Here is a 25,582-nt window from a genome sequence, read left to right as displayed (position 1 = left end):
AACAATCTGCATAAGTGTCATTTATTATACAGACAAATCTGTTGCCTTTTTAGGGCGTTGAATAATTCAGCAAGCAGCTTTATACAGCAAATTATTATTGCACATTTTATGCAGATTTACAGAAGAACCAAATTATTTATAATTGAAATAACATCTCCTGTGGGCAGGGGTCTAATGATGGATCGGTAACTACAAATAAACTATGATTGATTTACAAAAATATTACTCATATGGCTGCAAATATACAGCCCGGGGAATTATCGATAAACTGGGCATGCGTACGGCCCATAGTACACATGCACGAGGCTGTCCTGTGATAAAAGCCTGCTGCTTTTTATATAGCTGCCCATTCGCCGGGTGATTGACATGAACATGACATGACATGAAGTTCCGCCCTATTCCACACTGCTGTATACAGGGATGCTTGCACAGGAGGTTACCAGGGCATTACAAGTAACAGTAAGAGAGAGAGAGAGGAGTGTCGAACGTTGTTTATATATGTATATATATATATATATGTGGTAATCGTGGCACACACTCGGTCTCATGAAAAAAAGAAGCTGGGTACACGGAGGTACAATGCCAACGTTTCGGTTTTAATTCCGTTGTCAAGGCTAAGAACGGAATTAAACCTGAAACGTTGGCATTGTACCTCCGTGTACCCAGCTTCTTTTTTTCATGAGACCGAGTGTGTGCCACGATTACCACATATATATATATATATATATATATATATAAACAACGTCCGACACTCCTCTCTCTTTCTCTTACTGTTACTTGTAATGCCCTGGTTCATTTTATATATATATATATATATATATATATATATATATATATGTATATAAATGTGCTGCGCTATTTAAGAGACTGTATATAAATAAATTATGTGTGTGTGTGTATGTATATATACAGGGCCGTTTCTAGACAATTTTGCTACCAGGGCGAAGAAGAAAAAAATGCGCCCCCCCCCTCCCCCTCCCCCTCCCCAGAAAATGTTAGCGAATAAATTGCGCGCGCCAAAGGCGCGCGCGGCGAAATAGGGGTGGGGCTTAACAAAACAGGCGTGGCTTGATGTTAAAAAGGGGTGTGGTCTAGCAGGAAAACAATCACCTTACATCTCACTTTTGCAACCTGCATGACCAGACATTGGTTACTGCAGGAATTGTCATTGTCCTTCCGCACTTAAGTTGGCGGGCTAAAAATATAAAAGGCCCACACAGTGACCTAGTACAACTCACAGATCAAGGCCAAACAATGACAGACTACTTAAATCATTATACACTGTTTATCCATGATGCCAATTACACATTACGCTACACACCATGATGACAATTACATATTACGCCGCACACCATGATGACAATTACACATTACGCCGCACAGCGTGATGACAAATACATATTAGGCCGCACACCGTGATGACAATTACATATTACACTGCACACCGTGATGACAATTACATATTACGCTGCACACCATGATGACAATTACATATTACGCTGCACACCGTGATGACAATTACATATTACGCTGCACACCGTGATGACAATTACATATTACGCTGCACACCGTGATGACAATTACGCATTATACCGCACACCATGATGCCCATTAGACCCCACACCGTGATGGCAATTACACAATACTCCCCACACACCGTAATGCCCATTACACATTATGCCCCACAACTGATGCCGATTACTAGTGCCAGATATGCCCCCACAGTGTCAGATATGCCACACATATATGCCTCTATAGTGCAAGGTATGCCCCCCAGTGCCAGATATGCTCCCACAGTGACACACATATATACCCCCACAGTGCCACATATATGCCCCCACAGTGCCACACTTATATACCCCCACAGTGCCACATATATGCCCCCACAGTGCCACATATATGCCCCCACAGTGCCGCATATATGCCCCCACAGTGCCGCATATATGCCCCCACAGTGCCGCATATATGCGCAGTGACAAACATGCCGCCACAGTGCCAGACATATATGCCCCAACAGTGCCAGACATATATGCCCCCACAGTGCCACATATATGCCCCCACAGTGCCACACATATGCCCCCACAGTGCCACATATATGCGCAGTGACAAACATGCCGCCACAGATATATGCCCCCACAGTGCCACATATATGCCCCCATAGTGCCACATATATGCCCCCACAGTGCCACACACATGCCCCCACAGTGCCACATATATGCGCAGTGATAAACATGCCGCCACAGTGCCAGACATATATGCCCCAACAGTGCCAGAGATATATGCCCCCCCAGTGCCACACATATATACCCCAACAGTGCTACATATGCCCCCACAGTGCCACATATATGCCAAGTGACAAACATGCCCCCACAGTGCCAGACATATATACCCCAACAGTGTCAGACATATATGCCCCCCAGTGCCAGATATGCCCCCACAGTGCCACACATATATACCCCAACAGTGCCACATATGCCCACAGTGCCACATATATGCCCCCACAGTGCCACATATATGCCCCCACAGTGCCACTTATATGCCCAGTGACAGACATGCCCCCACAGTACCAGACATATATGCGCCCCCAGTGCCAGACATATATGTGCCCCCAGTGCCAGAACATATTATCCCAGCAGCAGCACAACTCACCGTTGTTGTTGTTGCTGCTGCCGGGGAGAGCACAGTTCAGGTCTCCGGGTCCCCCGCCGCCTCCATCGCCGCTGCTGCTTCCCAGGGGAGGAAAGGGGAGGGGAGCGCATCACGCAGCGCGTCTCTCCTTCCCCTTCACTTCACTATGTCGGACGTCCCAGACTCTGTGATTGTGCCGACAGACAATCATATCTCGCGGGCTGGCTCCTGATTGGCTGCCAGCCCGCGAGTTCTGTCAGTGAGTGAAGTCAGGGGAAGGAGAGAGTGAGACGCGTGATGCGCTCCCCTCCCCTCCGAATGATATATGCTGTGGCGGGGGCGGGGCACGGCACAGTTATAAGAGGAGGAAGGGGGGAGCTGCCAGGCGCCCCTGCTATTTAATAGAGGCGGACAAGCCGTGCGGCGCCCGGGGCAGCTGCACGGCTTGTCCGCCTCTAGAAACGGCCCTGTATATATATATATATATATATATATATATATTTATGACTGCCGACTGCTTGATTAATACTCTGCAATGGGTGGGTGAATATGTTTGTGATCCTCAACCTTCAGTGACGTTGTCTTACTGCTTAAGCAACTTATTATGTTAATGCTTGAAAATTCATGAAATACGTTTTTTGTGATATATTCACAGTAAAGTAAAAGGAGTGCTGTCCTGTCTATATCCTTGGATACACTGTTTGCTTAAATAAATATATATATATATATATATATATATATCTTGGTTGGACCGGCACTCCAAGCTGTTAGATGCAGCAGCCCTGGTGCCCTCACAGCTAATGCATAGCAGGATACAAACATGGAATGGTGCGGCACTCAGCTGTATAATAAGAAACGACAATACAGTGTCTGATGAAAATCAACGTTTCGGTGCTCTGTTTATTGGCACTATCGTCAGGATATAAGTGAAAAAAGTATATTACAGACCTTATATAACGTGCATATGGTGGAGGGAGCGTCCCACCACGCCTCCACGCCCGGCCGACTTGGATGACATCACTGGACCGCCCCGCCACAGGTGTATCCATTCAGAAAAAATATAACAACATACAAGTGTAAACAGATCAAAAGAGCATATCATACAAATACAGCATATTGGCAAAATAGATGAGGAAAGATACATATCTAAAAAGCTGAAAACGAGAGATACTCATTAAGCCCTCTCGGGGAAATTACATCTAAACGATGTATCCGCTCTGCCTCTCTTTTTAATAGTAGCTTATTGCGGTCACCGTCGCGATGAGGTCTGGTGACCTGGTTGACCTCATCGCATATTTAGTAAAAAGTTTTTTTTATTTATGGCTAGCTTTTATTTCTTTTTTATTGGTAATTTTTATTTAGTAGTGTTTATTGTATGTTACTGATCTATGTGACACTGGGGCAGATTTATTAAGCTTGGAGAAGAGATAAACTGGAGATAAAGCGGAGAAAAGGTAAAAGGAGATAAAGCACCAGCCAATCAACTCCCAACTGTCTTTTTCAAACACAGCTGATTGGCTGGTGCTTTATCTCCTTTTACCTTTTCTCCGCTTTATCTCCAGTTTATCTCTTCTCCAAGCTTAATAAATCTGCCCCAATATTACATAAGAGAATGGAATGGCGAGGTGGGCGACCTTTCTAAACAAATGTATGATGTCGGATTAAGTTCATTTTACAGTTAAGTTACCAAAAGTAGTACAATCAAGTGTAGTGCACATTTTTCCAAACACATTAATGTATTCATTATAAAGTAGTGTTAAGAAAATAATATATACTTATTTTATTTGCGTTGATTGTATTTAATTTGTGCACTCTCAATTAAATTGGGTTGCAGCTCATGGAATAAAGCGCCACTATAAAATACTGTTTTAAAATGTATGTGTTGTATTTTTAGAAAATATTGGAAATCAAAATTAAATGTCACTGTAGATATATATATTTTAAATATTGCTTGATTATTATTTGAAACTGGAAAAAGTTCAGAAAATAGCAATCAAGCTAATACAAAGGGACGGAGTCCTTAAGCAATGAAGACAAACTGGCCAAATTAGAAATGTTTATGCTAGAAAAGAGACATGCTTAACATGCACAAATATATCAGGGGACAATATTCTGAACTTTTTTTTTACGGTCAGGGCAGTAAAGTTATGAAGAGGTGGTGGTGGCAGACACATTGAACACATTTAAAATGAGGTTGGACAAACATTTTCTGGAAACAAACATTCAGCCCATAGAAAGATGGTACAGGTTGAGTATCCCTTATCCAAATATCCGTTATCCAAATTATTCCGAAAACCATACATTCCAGAAAGTGAAAAAAAAATGTCTTGCTAAAAGCACTACTGAGGACATCTGTAACTGGCACTACTGGGGATATGATATGTAACTGGCACTAAATATCTGCAAGAAAATGATTGATTGGCATTTAAATTCAGTACCTGAGATAGTACACAAACTTTGTTTCATGTTTTGAATCCTTGTTTTATGCACAAATAAAATATATTTGTGTGTATTTCATTTGTTTGGTGTTTGTACAACATAAATGCAAGATACCTCAAGATACATCATGGAAATATAAAAATATTCTGATATACGGAATAATTAGTTATCCAAAATTCTTCTGGTCCCGAGCATTTTGGATAAGGGATACTCAACCTGGGATAAAATAAAAAAATGTTGTGTAAAAAAAAAAAAAAAAACATTAGATCTCTTATATAAGGTAAACACTACAGGTCATTATGATGAATAAAAAAATTTGCTTTGCAATTTTCACACCTATTTTGAAAAATTCACTTGGCACTCAAAGGGTTAAGCATGGATATCCTTAAAGCCTAAACTGTAATAGGGGAATTCTTTATTTTAAATATATTTATTGGGTTTTTCTAAGAGACAGAGAAGCATAATTGAATCAACAAAATACAACAATGTAAACATTTTGCACAATGACTATGACTAGTACAATAAAGTACAAACAAGGATAAATTGACATTGTACAAGTTTGGAATTGTTTGGAGTAACATGCTTAAAGTTCAAATATCTGTGATCATAAGCATGCGTTAGATACAATGTTTATAACTAATCTCATCAACAATAAAAGAATACCAAATATATTGATGCATGTTTGCCCATCTCTCTCCCTGCATCTATAACTTTTAACTATAAGGAGATGGAAGGAAAAGTATGAATTTAGGGTGGGGGGTGGGGTAGTTGGTAAGAAAAGATGATCATTATTACTATCAAGATTCTTCATGGATCAGCATATAGCAATATACAGGATATGTAAATTCACTATGTCAAATTAGTTGAACCAACTGATATAATAACTCCAAATTGTAATCTTGGTTCCATCTATGTACTTGCAGCTAAGCTGACTATATGCCCAGCAATTTTTTTTTTTTTTTTAAAGATCTTCAACTGCATATTCAATCAAGGTTTCAATGTAAACACCCCATGTTCCATAAAAAGTTTTAATTGTGCTGCACATTTTGTACTAGATCTCATCTCATTGCATTGCAAAACCTATGCAATGTGATAAGATGCGATATTGTATACAGTATTGTATAAAATAATTATACCGTGTATGGGCACCTTTAACACCATTTTCTAAATCTGATAAAGTTCTTTACCTCACTAAGCGAAGGAGATATTTTACATATCCATTACTTTAATATAACTTTCTTTGCTAATGTGACAATTATTGTACATGTTGCCTCCAAATTTTTCTTTAAACCCCTATGTAACCAAGGTTGGAAATTTGCACAAGAAACATCAATGGATCAAAAGGCATATTAACAGATAAAGTTACATTTATGAAATTTGAGATCTTATACCAGTATTTTTTTATTTTACCACAGTCCCATACAACTGATGTATGAACGTAGGCAAACTACTAGAGCACTTCAAGCTATTTAGTCTGCAAATCTTTGTGAATTTTATTATACAGATCCTGGGAAACCTATGCCCTGTGGATAATCTTGGCACATACTTCTTGTAATTGAGAAGAGCATAACATCTTCATCGCTACATCATAACATTGGTTTATCTGATTATGAAAATTAGATTCGGGAATATCTCTCTCCCATGCCTTTTCTAAGGTTGTCCACAAAGCTAATGAGGACGTTTGCAATAGCTCCTAATACAAATATCTCCTTCTATACATCATTGTCTTAAATTACATCAGATTGAGCATCACAGTCTTCATGGTTTGGTAAAGAAGCGACACAATGTCTAATTGTTATATTCACATAAAAGGCTTGATTTGTCAAACCATATTTCTCTTGCAAGTCAGCAAATGAGAGCAGTCTTCCTCTGGGATCAAAGACATCTTATATGGAGTTGATGCCCTTAAATTTCAGCATTTGAAAAATGCTATCCCTTAACCCTGGGATGAACAATAAATTACCCCAGAAAGATATATGTTTTGTATACCCTGGGTGTCTTTTAAATAATTTATGAATTGTAAGCCTTGTGACATATGTATCCTTAAAAAGTGGACTAAGTAGACAGAATGCTCATTTTAGGGGTGTGAAGCAATGCATTAGGGGAATCTGGTACTAATAATGCACAATCCAACTCATACACCATAAAACCATCTCTGTTTAGGAACCAATCAGTAAGATAGTGGAAAAAAGAAAGCATGAGAATAGTTGGAGAGACCTGGTAAACCCATTCTATCCTTCAATTCTTGTTTGCATTTATTTCAATTTTGCTATCTTGGCTTTACCTCCTTTCCACAAAAAGTTTTGAATGATTGAATTTAGGTGTTTTGGATCAAGTTTTGTCAATTTTACAGGTAACATCTGCATTGGGTAGGACAATTTTGGAAATGTAATTGTTTTACTGACTGCAATCCGTCCCAACGAGGACAAAGGCAAGTAGTGCCAATTGTCCAGCAATTTAGATATTGCAGCTATAAGGGGTAAATGTATCTTATATAAGTGTGTCAGTTGAGATGGTATATGTATGCCAAGATATTTAAATGTAGTTTCAACTTTTTTTTAAAGTATTAAACTGGATTTGAGAAGATAAAAAAGCAAGGGAACCCGATAATTACATTATTTCTGATTCATCTATATTCACTAGATTATTTCTGATTCATCTATATTCACCTGAGAAATGTCCAAAAATAGTGATAATGTCCATAGGCAATGAGTGCTCTGGGTTATTAAAAAACAGCAGCATATGTGCAAATTATAGACCAATATCACTATTAAATGTGGACTTGAAGATCTATGCTAAGATTTTGGCCAATCGACTCGCCTCCCTTCTCCCACTCCTGGTGCACCCAGACCAAGTTGGTTTTATCCCTGGCCGCCAGGCGTCGGATAACACGAGACGAGCGATAGACCTCATTCATATTATCCAGAAGCAAAAGTGTCCCTCTCTGGTCCTGGCGTTGGACGCGGAGAAAGCTTTCGACCGTATATCTTGGTCCTTTACTTTTGCAGTCCTAGATAGGATGGGCTTCACTGGAGCCTTCCTCGAAGGTATTAAAGCACTTTATCGTGCGCCGTCTGCTCGGGTCTCTGTCAATGGCACAGTGTCTGGTCACTTCGGGATATCGAATGGTACCCGCCAGGGATGCCCCCTCTCCCCCCTCATCTTCGCCCTTGTTATGGAGCCCTTGGCAGCGAGGATCCGCAGCAATACCTCCATCCATGGCATAAGCTCTGGCACGTCAGAGCATAAAATCGCACTCTATGCGGATGATGTGCTTCTGACCCTAGCAGACCCAATCAACTCCATTCCCCCTCTCCTTTCTGAAATACAGCAATATTCTTCTCACTCTGGTTATAAAATCAATGTGGAGAAGACCGAGGTTCTTGACTTCCATATCCCGGGGTCTGTTAGGCCCAGGTTGGCAGACCTGCTCCCATGCAGTTGGGGTAGAAGGTGGATCAAGTACCTCGGTATATACCTGACTCACCATCACCACCAACTTTTCCAGGCTAATTTCCCCCGTTTATTAGACAATATTAAGGCTGATCTGACCCTATGGTCCTCCTATTTCATTTCTTGGATAGGTAAAATCAACTCAGTTAAGATGACCGTCCTCCCGCGCCTTCTTTATTTATTCCAAACTTTACCAATATACATCCCTCTCAATGTCTTTAAATCGTTACAACAACAGACCTCCCAGTTCATATGGGACAAAAAGCGCCCCCGAATAAGGCTAAAACTACTCCAACGTCCCTCCAACCAAGGTGGTCTGGGGATCCCAGACTTCCGGAGATATTACCATGCCACCAGGTTATCCCAGATTGTCCAATGGTGCAATCCTTGGGGAACACAGAAGGTGTGGGTGAACATCGAGGCAAACGACCTGGGGCTTTCTACCCTCTCTTCCTTATTATGGTTACCTAAGCCCAAACGCCCTCGTATAGCTAGATCCCACCCGGTAGTCTCCCATGCCCTAACTGGACAGGGTTAATAAGAACTATAAGCTCGCCCCACTTCCTTCCCCACTAATCCCATTGTTTCATAATCCAGATTTCCCCCCTGGTTTAGGCCGGTCCTCCCTTTCAAGCTGGCTAAAAGACAATATCTACTATTTGAATGATATCACAACTGACGCAAACTTCCCTCAATTTTCTGAGGTCCGGGGGGACACGGCAATCCCAAACGCGGATTTTTTTCGTTTCCTGCAGATAAGGCACTTCCATGCTAAAATTACACCTACTCTCACATCCAGACCCCTCACATCGTTTGAATATATCTGCTGGAAACGAGACTCATCCAAGGGCCTAATCTCCATAATTTACTCCCTTCTAGACGCTGGACCGGCTTCCTCACGGGCTCCGCACGAAATAGCTTGGGAAAGAGACCTAGGTCTCTCTCTGGATGATGAGGACTGGGAGGAAATACGGGACAATGCATCCTCCAGCTCCATCTGTGTTAGAATCAAAGAAAACGTTTACAAGCTTCTCTATCGCTGGTACTATGTTCCAACTAGATTACATAGGATGTTTCCTGACACTTCGGATAGGTGCTGGAGGGGCTGTCCCGCAGAGGGCAACTTCCTCCATATCTGGTGGACATGCCCAAAAGTTGCCAGCGTCTGGAGGGAAGTAGTGGCCTTAATCTCGAACATGATGGGTGTAGCTGTCCCCTTGGAACCGAGATACTTCCTTCTCCCATTAAAACCACCTATGCTAACGCACCACCAGCATAAATTACATCGACACATCTCCTCAGCTATGACCTGCCAATTAGCGGCTGACTGGAAAAAGCCCTCTCCCGCCCCATTACAAGCAGTACTAGCCCGCGTATGGTACACATACAAAATGGAATACATGACTTCGATCATTCGCCACTCCTCTAAGTCCTTCCACAAGGTGTGGTCACCATGGCTGGCCTCTCAGAATTCTCCCTCCCCCTTCAACTCCTGATCCCAGAGGCCGTCCTTCCCTCCCCCTTTTTTTTTTTTTTTTTCCTCCTCCCTGTTTCCCCTCCCTTTAATTCTCTCTTATTCGCCTCTTTTACGGCTCAATATATTGTGATTTGTTGTTTACACACCTCCCTTGCCGGGGCACCCTGCCACCCTGCCCTTGCGAGGTCTTCTTTCACTCTTTCCTCCTGTCCTTTCTTTCTACTTTCTCTCTCTCTCTATTTTTCCATATATACATGAAAAATACCTTTGTTGGACCACGTCACTCATGTAATGTAGACCTGACTTTTGCTCATATCTCTTGTACTGATTTTTGTCTCCATACCTGTTAATGTACCTTCTGGTTGCGTTCCAACTAATAAAATGTGTTTAAAAAAAAAAAAAAAACAGCAGCATATCTTCTGCGAATAACATAACCCTAAGTCAACGTCACCTACCATTATTCCTTGATATAACGGGGATTGCCACAAGGCTATGTCTAAAGGCTCTAAAGCCACCCTAAACAACAACGGGGATAGAGGGCACCCTGCCTTGTACCTAGTTGAATCTGAAATGATTGTGATAAATAGCCATAAATAGCCATTACATAAAATCTGTGTATATAGTATTTATATAAATTGTATTAAGAGGGTGGGGAATTACATTTTTCACAGAATCATAAGCATTGACATTTTGTACCACCTCCAGAAAGTAATTGCAGAAAAACAAATATTCCACTACAATCCACATATAGCGTTATGCCTATTTTAGCAATCTCAGACACATTTTGTACTGTTCTAAGACCATCATATTCAGTGCTATACTCATTACATCTGACACAGCCTTGTGACTGTAGGTAGAGTGATACAATGCTGTGTGATTTTCCATGTCAGCAAAGAAAGGGTAGAGTTCTACACGGCTCTGAAGACTTCGAGACCTTTCAGTGAGGGAGCAGGAGGACATTACAGCTAGGGTCTCAACATGGGAGTTTTGAGTATGAAGTGCATCACATATGCTTCAAGGACAGCAGAGTGAAGAAATAGTCTCTCCTATTTATTCTGAGGGTAGATCACTGTCCTGCCATAACTGAAAGAGGAAAGTGATCAGGAGCAGGTGGAGCTGTCCCATAAACCGGCGATGGATTAGGAAGGAGATGGCCATGAGGAAGCTTCTTATCCCCATCTTATCTTCAGGCTGCTTCTGATCATTGTAATGTGATGATGTCCAGTAGTCCAGCTGGCCACATAGTAGGCCATATACAACTAATAAAATTGTATTTCCATGTCCTCACAAAATGATGCAATTTTCTACTTTTATGTATTTAAGGAGACATTGGGGCTAAACATGCCAGTAGCTACACCAATATATTACTGGTCACAGCTTCTACACTTCTCACAATAGGTTCTTGATCATTTTGTACCCCAGGCCAACGTGGATCTTAATCCAGCCCTGAATCTGGTACCTAACCTACTGTATTTTCTATTATTGTATTGTACTTATATTGTATTTATACTGCACAGCCCCTATGTCCACACATACATTTTGCTGTATAACATGCATGCATGAACCCCTGGCTTGGTCACTAATTGCTCATACCCAGAAGCTAGCCAGGGTGTTGGAATGTATAGGTGGAGGTGAACTGTCCACCCATGCATTTGAAAGATCGGGGATCACCAACTGAAAGGTTGGGATTTAAATGAATAACATCTGACTCCATCATCTTGTTAATTTACGTATCATACGAGATCATTTATTCAACAAAGACAGAAATAATACATAAGATTATGAGGCATGGGGAGCCAGGATGATGGGGATCGCTCCTCATCATGGATTACTCTGGGAAGACTGGTTGTATCGTCTCATTTGCAGGTCTTCAGCCCAGCCCCCTGCCCTCTAGGATATGGCATGGACCACCCAGCGACCAGAGGTGGTCAGCAATGATGGTGTTCGCTTAGGATTTCTGTTACATTATATACTTTCTGACTGACTCGGCCACAATCAGATAAGGAGTTATATTAAGAGTCCCCTAACTACTTATTAACATACATTTATGGATTAGTTAGGTAATATTGGTTTTTCCATATACTGAGGTACAGGTTGTTGAGGTCGCTATATGTTTCCGACAGGAATAGAATATGTCCTTGATTTTCCTAACTTTCACTGTTTTTACAACTGATGCAACGAAATGTACAATTACAATATAATTCATTTTCAATGAATTTAAACGTATTGCTAAATATTGCATATATATAATAAATATTCATCTTGTGCGGACATACAATAATTTTTCATTTCAACAGTCCTTTCTTTTTTTCGAACAAATGAAGATTTATAGTTGACAGGACTTCTTTAGATACAGATGACATCTCTGGATCCGGATGATCAGTTTGTAGTACTTAGAGGAACGTCTGTAATCTTGGAGCACAATACATTAATAATCGTGTAACCTATTGTCTTGATTCATAAACCATTTTATTAGAATCTTACTAAGAATAGACCTATGCATTATTCTTTTTCTAGAATCAGTTTCATACCTTAAGATGTATAACACCGTTATTAATTATCGGTTTGAAAAATATAGAATTATCTCTATAAATGAGCATCTTTCTTATGGATACCATATGTAAGTGAAAAGAAAATCTTTAACTATAACCTTATCTTTTCATCATTGTATCAATTATATCCTTTAGACCAGTGTCATTAGTTTTAAATGACTTTTCTCTTCGTTGAACCGTCAATCATTCACTTATACTTTAGAATAGTTATGGTGTTTTCTTAATCCAAGATGTTTCTTTTATTTAATGTCAGTAGTATGTTGCACTCCAGAGACAAGGAAGGCCATTGTACTTATAATCACTTAGTGTGATTGAGACAATATAATATCTCATACTATAGAAATTTAGACTATATCTATAGTAAATCTAATTTTGTGTAACATTATCCACGTCAGTACCCCTGACTATGTGTAATAAACACAGACTAGAGAAACCATTAGTAATTATCAGGAAACTTGAACCTAATATCAACAGCTCACAACCCAGGATCTAAGCATCAGCTATGGAGAGAACTTGATTGGACAGCCTTTTCTGAATTTTTTTTTTTTTTTTTCTTTAGAGCATAGAGTTCCAAAGTGCTTCAGTACTGGCTCTTACCTCAGATCTCCTTTAAAAAGACCCTAAATAGAATTCCACTTACTATGTGTGCACTGTTATGGTTCTCCATTCTACCCCTTCTGTTATGAAGGTACTGTAACCCAGGCCTGTCCTATTGCACACGTGATCTCCACGGCACACATTTTGTCCTTAGGTGTAGTCTGTGAACAGGTCACAATTTCCACACTTACCAATAATCGCTCTGGAATAAGACAATATTTCCTTAGTACATACAAAACTACCTTTTGACCATAAGATAATGTTTCACACAATAGATTATTTTAAAAAATGCTGCTGCAGTCTTTATGTCAGCAGATAATCCATCTTCCATTTCATAATGGATACTATTATTACTGAATAACTTTTAATAATTGTCTATTGGCACTTGTACTCTGTTCAGTTCAAATACGTACTGTTTTATACCCAATACAGTCTAGATGTTTTTCTATGATGTAGATTGCAAGGCAAATCTTTTCCTTTTCTGTCTGACCATGTTGTAGATTTAGCTTCATAAATTACGTATTTTGTTTTTTATATATATATAACATTTAATAACATATAATCAATAATGTCTCACACATGATAAGCCCCAAACCTTCAATGATGGTGGTGCAAATGTTATGATATTCTGGGATGAGCTTGGAATACAAAAAATAAAACTTTGCACATTAACATAAACTTAAAATACTGTATGTTGCGGTTGCAGCTCATACAAGGAAACTTATCACGGCATATATACTTATTAAATGACACTTAGACATTAATTTTTCCCTTTGTGTTATGTAAATAACCATTATTTGAATTTGCATGGTTATTGCATACCAAAGTAAAACTTTGAAAACTGCACATCAGCAAAAACTAAAAATATATTTCTTGTTACATATATCCTCCTGTTTGCAACATGGCTTGCCCATGGAGCAAATAAAACACTTTAAGAAATATGTAAAAAAAATTAGTGTAACCCAAAAAATACACCCTTATAAAGGAATTGTGCTATGAAGAAAAAAACTTTCATTTCATTTAGTTACGTTTGTTGGCATTTCTGTCTTTGGATTATTATGCTGTCTTTGTTTTAAGATATTTTTGAATTTAATTTTGTTACATTGATCTTTCAAGTTTAAAGCTACTTTAATGTTTAACCTTATATGATTAGCTTAAGACTGTTGTGAGTTACGTTATCCAATTTAACTTATAACTACTGTATACCACATGTTACTTTACAATTAGAATAGGCGTCGATTGAGAAGGTTAATAGATTATTACTGAATTACCGTATTCAGAACAATCTAGTTCAATATCCAGGCACGACGTCTTTTGCTAGGATCTATATGAACCAGAATAATACTTCAAACTGTTGATAGTCCCAAGACATATCTCATCGAAGTTACTTAACGTTAGTCTCTTTTAAGACACAAGAGTCCAAATACTAACATTTAATTTCACAATGACACGCACTGTGATAAATACTTATCTATGGTTTTATGAACTGTCTAAACTTAATTTTAGTGTTCCAAAAAACCCATAGAATCGTTAAAATATTTTAAGACACAAGAGCCCTAATATTTAACGTAAACCACAGTGACAATTGACCTTTCGTCACACACTGTGATTAAATTTATCTATTCCTTATTAACAGGCTATACTTATATCGAAAGTAACTACAGTTTTTATATTAAGTTCAATTTAGAAAATGAATAACCAATCTCGTATAATACATATATCTATATGTAGTGTTACATACCGTCTACATAAGCCACTTGCCCTTCAGAACGCAACTTTTAATCGTATTACAGCACAAAATTTATGCTCACCATATGTCTGTGGGAAGTTGCGCAGAAGATTGCGGCAGGCAGCTGATGTAAGAGGTAGGAACGTCGGTCGTCACCAACTGAAAGATCGGGGATCACCAACTGAAAGGTTGGGATTTAAATGAATAACATCTGACTCCATCATCTTGTTAATTTACGTATCATACGAGATCATTTATTCAACAAAGACAGAAATAATACATAAGATTATGAGGCATGGGGAGCCAGGATGATGGGGATCGCTCCTCATCATGGATTACTCTGGGAAGACTGGTTGTATCGTCTCATTTGCAGGTCTTCAGCCCAGCCCCCTGCCCTCTAGGATATGGCATGGACCACCCAGCGACCAGAGGTGGTCAGCAATGATGGTGTTCGCTTAGGATTTCTGTTACATTATATACTTTCTGACTGACTCGGCCACAATCAGATAAGGAGTTATATTAAGAGTCCCCTAACTACTTATTAACATACATTTATGGATTAGTTAGGTAATATTGGTTTTTCCATATACTGAGGTACAGGTTGTTGAGGTCGCTATATGTTTCCGACAGGAATAGAATATGTCCTTGATTTTCCTAACTTTCACTGTTTTTACAACTGATGCAACGAAATGTACAATTACAATATAATTCATTTTCAATGAATTTAAACGTATTGCTAAATATTGCATATATATAATAAATATTCATCTTGTGCGGACATACAATAATTTTTCATTTCAACACATTCTAGTAATAGTGACAAGTGGACAGATTTTTGCCATCTCTATCTTTGGCTTGACGAAATAGCAAGATCGTACCATGTGTGGCCAGGGTTCGTGTTCTGCCAATATCAATAATACATTACTTTCAGTTGGAAGCAATAAGTGCCTGTGGTAGGACTAATTAGGTGACCGTGTTAGGAATTCCTTTTTATAGGCGGGAGTCTGTCTTGCCTATTTCATTAGTTAACACCACATGTTGTGCTTCCATGAAATAACTGCAGATAAAAGACTTTTATTGAAATATAGTGGCAGAGATCCCAAATCTATAACAAATGAAAAACATTGCTCACTTCCTTTTGTCATCAAACTGTATCATTTAAATGTGCAAAATGAACAGAGATCTAGATGTCTAATTGTTTTCGTGGATTGTAATATGATACTATATACTTGTATATTTTATCTATCAAGTACTAAAATAGTCCATATTGTTATGTAATAAACAGATAAAGGAAATGTGTAACAGTAATGTACATTGAGAACAAATGTAGGAGATACCTATTTAAACGTCAATAACAAAGTTTTCTCTCTAGGAGAGAGACATTTTTATATGGAGTTTGAAAACATACCAGTTTTACTGCTGCGCCTCGTCCCTTTCCTATCACTTCCTCGCACATTACAGCAGACAGGAAGCCCGTACAGCTCTGTGACGTGTTTGTGTGTGTGTGTGTGTGTGTGTGTGTGTGTGTGTTATATGTATATATCTGTATATAGTCAAATATAGTCAATAAAGTAATAAACTCAGATCATTTTAAATGTCATTTTTTTTCTACAATGCAGAAAAATGGTCTGAATTACATGTACTGTATATTGGGTGTTGCATTGGTATGAAAGGATTCATTTGAACTTTTATTTCTCAGTTGTTGTTTTTTTGTTTGTGTTACAAACTTTTCTATACACACACTTAAATATCACTATAGAGATTCGGTACTTATGTAGTATCTGGGCTGCCGATTTTTTGATTGTATGCCTTAAGTTAAGGCATACAATCAGATGCGATGCGATGCGATATCGCATCGCATCGCATACGACCAATTCGATGCGATGCGATGCGATGACCCGATTTTTCCATAGGATTCAATGTTAAAATGGACTGTGTCCATTTTAACATGGAATTCAATGGGAAAAAGGGGTCCTTTTCATACCCCTACTATCCAAGTGGGCATGGAGTTGGATATAAACCTGTGGCGAGCGTAGCGAGCCACCGAGCCCGAAGCGTGGCGAGCGAAGCGAGCCCCGCGAGGGGACGGTATTCTGTGTCCCCTCGCGGGGCTCGCTACGCTCGCCACGCTTCGGGCTCGGTGGCTCGCTACGCTCGCCACAGGTTTATATCCAACTCCATGCCCACTTGGATAGTAGGGGTATGAAAAGGACCCCTTTTCCCATTGAATTCTATGTTAAAATGGACAGAGTCCATTTTAACATTGAATCCTATGGAAAAATCGGGTCCATCGCATCGCATCGCATCGCATGCGATATGGTCGGGTGCGATGCGATGCGATGGACCCGATTTCAAAATCGGCAGCCCAGTTACTACATAAGTACCAGAGATTCTTTAATAAATCCGAAAATACAGTAGACACTTTAATTTGCTGAAATACATGGTTATCATTTTATTGAATCTTAATTAAGTAAATTGTAAGCTTGCGAGCAGGGCCCTCCTACCTCCATGTCTGTTTGTATCTACCCAGTTTGTTTAATCACTGTTGTTTCCAATTGTAAAGCCAACGGAATATGCTGCGCTATATAAGAAACTGTAAATAAATAATAAATAAATAAGTAAATGTAAGCAGCTGGTTTCAATGCTCTGTGACTGCAGCACAGCCAATCAAAGGAGGAGGTAGTGCCATCTTTTAAATAGTTCACAAAAAATATTTTGAACGGCGTTGGAAATGAAAACCGCTAAACAAAAGTTTCAAACTAACTTACTTACTTAGCCCCTATTCAGATGAAAATGTAACAACCACACACCACAGTTATTATGCAGTACTTCGTAGTGCCTGAGTTTTTGGCTGTTTTAACCAAGTTTATACTCCAGTGTCCCTTAGTGGATGAAGGAAAAATACACAAAATGCCTGCTTTTGTATTCAATATTATTGTCCGATGAAATGGCAGATTACACTGAGGCTTTGTAAAGTGCAGCATAGTAAGTTTAGTTATCAGAAGTATTAACTAAGAATATTTTTGTAGTTTTTACTAGTTTTTTGTTTTCTAGTTCAGTGGACAGTTGAAAAAAACCTTGGAAATACCAAAGCAGGATTCCATTCTATAAAAGACCTACAGTTTTAATAGTCCCATCACCCTGTTGTATGTTATCACATTTCTATTAGTAGTATTAGTAATTGTATTAGTAATTAGAAATACATTTTACTCAAATTTCAAGCTGAAGATGACTTTTCTATGACTTTTTTACACACACACATATATATATATATATATATATATATATATATATATATATATATATATATGATAGATAGATACGAGGTAAAATCCATTTGTAATATCCCATGTAAATATGTGAACTTAAGCATTAATCATGCATGTGCACTGTGCAACCAATTAAAAAAAAGTCACTGCTCATTGTAACCATAATGGATATTTACTAAGTGCGCCGCAGTAACCCTGTGTAATCAATCAGGAATTGTTTTTGTTTGCTTATTTTCTGCTGCAGGTAAAGACAATGAATGCAAATCTGAGATTGTTATGTATGTATTGCTGCACATTTAGTAGCTGGGTAATAACTAAATTCCAGCGAGTAACAGTTCCAAAAATGGCATCGAAAAGAGTCAGTCATTTGTGCTGAATAAAAACATAGCATTCACTTAGTATGCAATTTATCGTTTATCATATATTAGTCTCTCTTTAGACTATTGCCTACATTTCTTTTTTTTTTATATATATATGTTTATTAGACATAATAACATATACAAGAATCCATACAAATAAGAGAAGATACTGCATCAATACAGTGGAACCATTCGGAATAAGTGCAGATATCAGAAAACCCACATAACAGTCCTTTTTTAGATATGTGTAATAAGTAGAAGCAAAAGAGAACTTAAGGTCCGAGAAAGTCTGCAGCACCAGCAGACAGGTGGACCTAAAGGACTATTGCCTACATTTCAATAGTAAATTGTTGTGACACTTTACATGCAGGGATTCACTGTTCAATCGGTTATCTAGATATCACACAAATGAACACAATGAATGAATCAAAATGTTAACATGGGAAATAAATAATAACTCACAAACACTTGTTGTGAGAAATGCCATGGGGCAGAACTTCCTTTGCTACAGAAAACCATACCATTTGGCTAGACACCATACACTGATACAGATCTAAAGAGTCTATTTATTTTATAGTGTTCTGGAGTTTCTCTCCATACACGAATAAAATGTAACCGTGCATATAATAACAATCAATTGCTGATCTAATTGCAAACTAGTCTATCCTGACACCCACGAGTTAATTGGGGTCTGTGATGTACAGATACTACATTATTGCATAAAGGAATAGAATTCTAAAGTCTCGTTAAAATAAAAACCTATATGATTTATTATAGATCATTTATTTTCACTATTTTTACAAATCCATTACATCAAACCATACCAGTGCCTGATCATGTGACTCTTCTAGTCATGTGATAAAAGTCTGACTGGAAGGAAATGTTATGAGTCCGGAAAAAATATAATTGCATTAACTATTGCATAATGTGACCCTCTAACTCATGTGATAAGTCAGGGAGGTGGAGAAAAAGAACTATATTTGTTTCATATAACCGCAATGTTTGCTTGTAAATTACATAATGAAATAAATCAAAATCCTTAACGGATTACATAACCCGTTGTCTTATCACAAGTGCAGATAACTAAATGCACCAAATATATAAAAAACATCAACTTAGCAACATAACCCAGGTATTCACCAATATATATGAAAAAAAGGGCTAAATACAAATGGACTGGGAGACACATGTTAGATCCCAAACAATAAAACATCAAGGGTGAAATTTAATAGGATGAGAGATTCAGAAAGTGAGAGATTTGATAAGAAATCTCCAGGGTTTTTTTTAAAGCGGCAAATCATTTACACTGCAAAACCAGTTTGATTTTGCAGTGTAAATGATTGCAGCTTTAAGATACTGGAGATTTCTTACCAAAATCTCTCACTTTCTGAATCTCTCATCCTATTAAATTTTAACAAAAATCGTTAATAGATTGTGCATAGTCATATAAATTGGGTAAGAATTGGTTAAATACAAAGAAAAGTTATACTATTTAAGAAGCGGGAAAGAAATACTTTTTTTTTCAGTTGTATACTGCATTAATCGATTAAACTTCTTTTATTTATCGTCTATCTGCTGTTGAGCCTTGGTGAACAGCTCCATAACCTTTCAATTTAAATCAACTCATGAATTCCAATGCTGAGGTATCAGTAATTTGTCAACATGGTATCCTTCAAATACCTTTATTTTATACAACTTCTAGGCTTCTGAATTTTGGGGGGTTTCCAACATACAAAACAGCAAATTCTGTGGTGCAAGAAAGTACTATTAATTACATAATTACTAAAATATGGGTAAAAAAAGGATTAACCAGATATGAGTTACATACATTACAATGATGTATACATGTTCAACAGGCATATGAATAAAGCATCATTTAACAAGTTCAGATAACATCTGATATTGTACATTTTTATGTGATGATATTGTGTACAATTTCTGTTTTATTCTGAATAAATGTATTTTTGTGCCTATATTTACAGTTACATGGAAGGGACATATCTTATAATTCCCTTACTTTTCCATAAAACATTGTAGGAGGCATTTTGCTTCTTGTGTAAATATCATTGTTGTGAGTGGTCCCATTTAATTTAATATTATAATATTTTTGAACTTGCACATATAATGAAGGACTACTTGTCTATTGACATTTCATATGTAGACTGCTTGCAGTTTCCTGCAGGATATAAAAGGATACTAACCACTTAACACAGGGGAAAACACAAGTTATATGATGTATATTCTTTATGGCAGTGCCATAGACCGCATAGACCCTACATAATGTCTACTCAACAATTTAATGTGTTTTTTTTTTTAATCTTTAATTTTTTTATTACACAGACTATTGCATCTGGTTGATTGAGAAACTGTTTTCTTTTTGTAAATTTATACATTTTTCAATTTACTGAAGATGGTAAACAATATTACTATGTAGAAAATCTTTTCAAAACTAAAAAATAAATCCATTTAACAATTTACTTATGTAGAGGATTATTATGAACATATACTGCAATTTATTTGTGTTCAGAATATAAGACATAGGGCGAGATGTATCAAATGGAAAATGCGGTAAAACCCCGGTTTTACTGCATTTTCCAATGTATCAAAAATGATACCGCACTGATACCCTATAGAAGCCTATGGGCTTCTTTTCGCCGCCGCCGACGCAAACCCGCCGCCTCGCCGACCCCCCCCTGGCTTACCTTCCTGAAGGGTCCTCCTGGACCCTGGAAGGTAAACCCCTCCTTCCCCTAGTGAAGCAGCCGGACATCCTTCCGGCTGCAGGGGGGAGGAGGAGGCGCCGGGGACAGCATGCTTAGCTTTCCCCGGCGTGAGGGGAGAGCGTGGCGGCAGGGAGATGACGGAGACCCCCCACACACCAGAGTACAGGTATCGCAGAGGGCCTCCGTCACCGCACCGCGATGCCAGCCGCATATGTTAGTACATATGCGGCAGCATCGCGGCGGGGGTTCATTAAGTACACTTAAGTATGGATGGTGTAATGGTTAGCATTACTGCCTCACAGCGCTGAAGTCATGGGTTCAATTCCCACCATGGCTCTAACTGTGCGGAGTTTGTATATTCTCCCCGTACTTGCGTGGGTTTCCTCCGGGTACTCCGGTTTCCTCCCGCAATCCAAAAATATACTGGTAGGCTAATTGGCTCCTAACAAATTAACCCTAGAATGTTTATGTGTGCGTGTACATGTGGTAGGGAATATAGATTGTAAACTCCACTGGGGCAGGGACTAATGTGAATGTTCAAATATTCTCTCTGTAAAACGCTGCGGAATATGTATGCGCTATATAAGAAACTGTTAAGAAATAAATAAACTTAAACAGTGAAACAATGCATCAATCTGTACAAATACTTAGCAAAATAATTTGACAGCATTTTCCATACATTAAACATTGCATCACAAGCCCAGGAAGGAGATTTCAGGTACAGCGGGATAACATGTAGCATCATTGCACTATTGCAAACATAAGGTTTTACAATTTTTAAGGTACAGGTATCCCTTATCCAAAATGCTCACGACCAGAATTTCAATATTTTGGAATATTTTTATATTTCACTGAGGTATCTGGCATTTATGTTGCATAAAAATATCAAACACATGAAATATACAAATATATTTTATTTGTGCATGAAACAGGGTTTTAAAACATGAAACAAACTTTGTGAACTATCTATCGAGCATTGAATTTGAATGCCAAGCAATCATTTTCTTGCACATATTTAGTGCCAGTTACATATCATGTCCCCAGTAGTAAGTTTAATTTATATAGCGCACTTTCTCCAACAGGACTCAATTGCATATTACATATCATGTCCCAGTAATGCCAGTTACATATCATGTCCCCAGTAGTGCCAATTATATACCATGTCCCCATTAGTGCCAGTTACAGATGTCCCCAGTAGTGCTGTTTACTTATATGTGTGAATTTGCCATTTGGAAATCCAGTGGAAACATATATTACTAATAAATCAATGGATTATGAAAGAAACCTGTACTAATCCAGTAATCTGTCTGTTTTCTCAAATCATAACTCTGATATATAAGGGTCACAATTCCACCTGTACAGCAAATGAAGTCATTGTTAAAGGTATAGCATTACCTTGATTGTAGCAGTTGTTATGGAGTTTTCATGGTGTTGAGTTGTGCCATTGCTTCATTATGTAACTTATTGGATAAAAGACCAGAGAAAGACGGTAATGTGACATAATTATACGGTAATGACAAAAGTTCAATGTAATTGCATTTGTCAAAATTGTGAATATAACATTGTAATACGTGTGGCTACAGAAAGTGTGAAAGAACCTTCTAGAAATAAGGCACATTTAGTACTGGACTTATTGATGCTGACAAAATTTCATAGACCGCAAAAGCCACACATATCCTTTTATCTACAGTAGGTACAGATGGTTAAATATACAGATTGTCAGATATATATGGACTTCACTGATATGTGAATTATTGTAATAATAACCAAATGGATAAATGTGATTCTCTGTGTTAAGAAAGACATTGGTGAAGGTAGCTATGCTTTACCAGTAAAATAAGCCTAACACAATTAGATATAATTCAAACAATATTAATACACAGTGCATTTTTTATATTGTTTAGACATTTTGAACTATAGATCACACATTTTATCATAAAAAATATCAGTAATGTTTACGGTCAAGGCTATTGACTTGATTTATAAGGCCTCTACTCGCAACATACCCATGGTAGTGCTGTCGACCGACGCCGAAAAGGCGTTTGACAGGATAAGTTGGTTGTTTATGGAAGGGGTGTTGCGACACATTGGACTAGGGGGCAAATGTAACATGTGCAGAGAGAGTTACATTTGGGTGGGGTGTGTTAAAATTGAAATCTAAATTGCAGTGTTACAATAGAGCAGCCAGTATTTACTCTGCATAGAAACAAAAGAACTCACACAGATCTAACTTTCTATATACATTTTACATTTGCCACACCTGCAGTTCACATAGTTTTGCCCATTTTGAGAACAAATTTGTACTGTGATCAGATCTGAATAAGGGCCTAGGCCCGGAGTGCTTGCAACGCATCATGGCGCTTTACAGGTCTCCCACGGCACGGATAAGGATCAATGGGACCCTCTCAGAGCCGGTACATATTGGCAATGGGACCAGACAGGGGTGCCCTCTCTCCCCTTTGATCTTTATACTGTGTATGGAGGCCCTGGCATGCACCATCAGGCGCAACCCAAATATCACGGGCTTAGAGGTGAAGGGAGTGGACCATAAGCTGGCGCTGTTTGCGGACGATTTGTTGGCAACACTGACCAACCCCGTTATCTCTATCCCCAATCTTATGGCAGAATTTCGGACATTTGGGAATCTTTCAAATTTTAAAATAAACATGAGCAAATCTGCTGCAGTTAATGTATCCTCGGCCCCCCGTGATATAGAACACCTTAGGCAATCCTTCCCTTTTGCCTGGCACCCTTCTAGCCTTAAATACCTTGGTGTTGTGTTGTCCCCTGATATGTCTCGCCTTTTTGATAATTTTAGGCAATTATTGCTCACACTTCGCGTTGAATTTAGGAGTTGGGGTAATAAACGCCTTTTTTGGTTAGGAAGAATCAGTGTGATCAAAATTAATGTCCTCCCTAGGGTCCTATACCTTTTACAAACGCTACCTATCCATATCCCGAAGACCTGGTTCCGAGACTTACAGAATGAAGTCCGGTCATTCATATGGGGGGGTAAGAGACCACGGTTCAGCCATGATATACTCTTTAGAAGGAAACAGATGGGTGGATTGCAACTCCCTAATTTTACGGTTTATCACGAAGCTGTGATTTTAAGTCGGGTCCTGGAATGGACGCGTTCAATAGATGCCAAACAATGGGTCCATATAGAAAGCGAAGTTTTCCCTTTGCCGATTGAGCTTTACCCCTGGCTTCCCAAGGTTGGCAACATAATACATCCCACAGTAGGCCCTACAATAGCCTGCTGGAACAGACTGAGGAAACTCTCATGTGTCAGGTCCCTAATATCCCCCCTTACTCCACTGTTTGATAACCCCATGTTCCCCCCTGGAGTTGCTAGCTTAGGATTTGAAAAGTGGAAACAACATGGCGTCCACCGGGCGGGCCAGTTAATGGACGGGAACAAGGTATTACCCCTTTCTGACTTACAGGAGAAATGGGGGCTACCTCCATCAGAGATTTGGAGATATCTCCAACTTAAACATTTTGTGCAAGGGAGGGATATACGTGGGGCAGTTGGCCGAGCCTTGACACCTTTTGAGGGTATGTGCAGGGAACCAACGCGCCCTTTGCACCTGCTCTCAAGAGGCTACACTCTTCTAATAGAAAATAAATATACTGCATTGCCAACCTATGCCCAGGCCTGGAACAGAGACCTGGGTTTGGAATTAGACGCTGAGACTTGGTCGAAAATGTTCCAGGCCACCTTTGTTAGTTCTTTTAGCTACTCTGTAATTGAAACCCAATTTAAGGTTCTTTCACGGTGGTATAGATGTCCACAAACCCTTGCAAGAATGTTCCCTGGAGTGACTAATGCCTGCTGGCGATGTAATGATGGAGTTGGCTCACCCCTGCATATTTGGTGGTCGTGTGGGGCGCTCCGACCTTTTTGGGACCAAGTCATGTCAATTACTAAGAGTATAGTGAAATCGGACGTACCTGACAACCCCTCCTTCTGGCTGTTAAACCTATACCCGGGTGCGCTGAGGTCCTACAGAAAATCCCTATTGAAGTTTCTGAATGGTGCGGTGAAAGCCGTTATACCGGTACATTGGAGATCTACCTCCCCCCCACAATTAAAGAATGGTTCGCACAAGTGGATTTGTATATGACCATGGAAGACCTGAGGGTACCTCCAGAACGCACTCAGGAGTTTGCGGCGACTTGGCTCCCATGGATGGAGTTTAAGTCTACACAGACTTACCTGGCGAATAATTAAATATAGATGGCTATATATGTTTGTGATTACCAACCACAAACCCCCTTTACTTCTCTCATTCTTCCCCCTTCTTTTTTTTTTCTCTTTTTCTGAATGTTCTTTTCTTTAATCTTTTCTGT

This window comes from Crinia signifera, chromosome 1 (assembly GCF_055691185.1).
Source record: "Crinia signifera chromosome 1, ASM5569118v1, whole genome shotgun sequence".
NCBI lineage: Eukaryota > Metazoa > Chordata > Amphibia > Anura > Myobatrachidae > Crinia > Crinia signifera.
Note: the sequence above shows the minus strand (reverse complement) of the source record.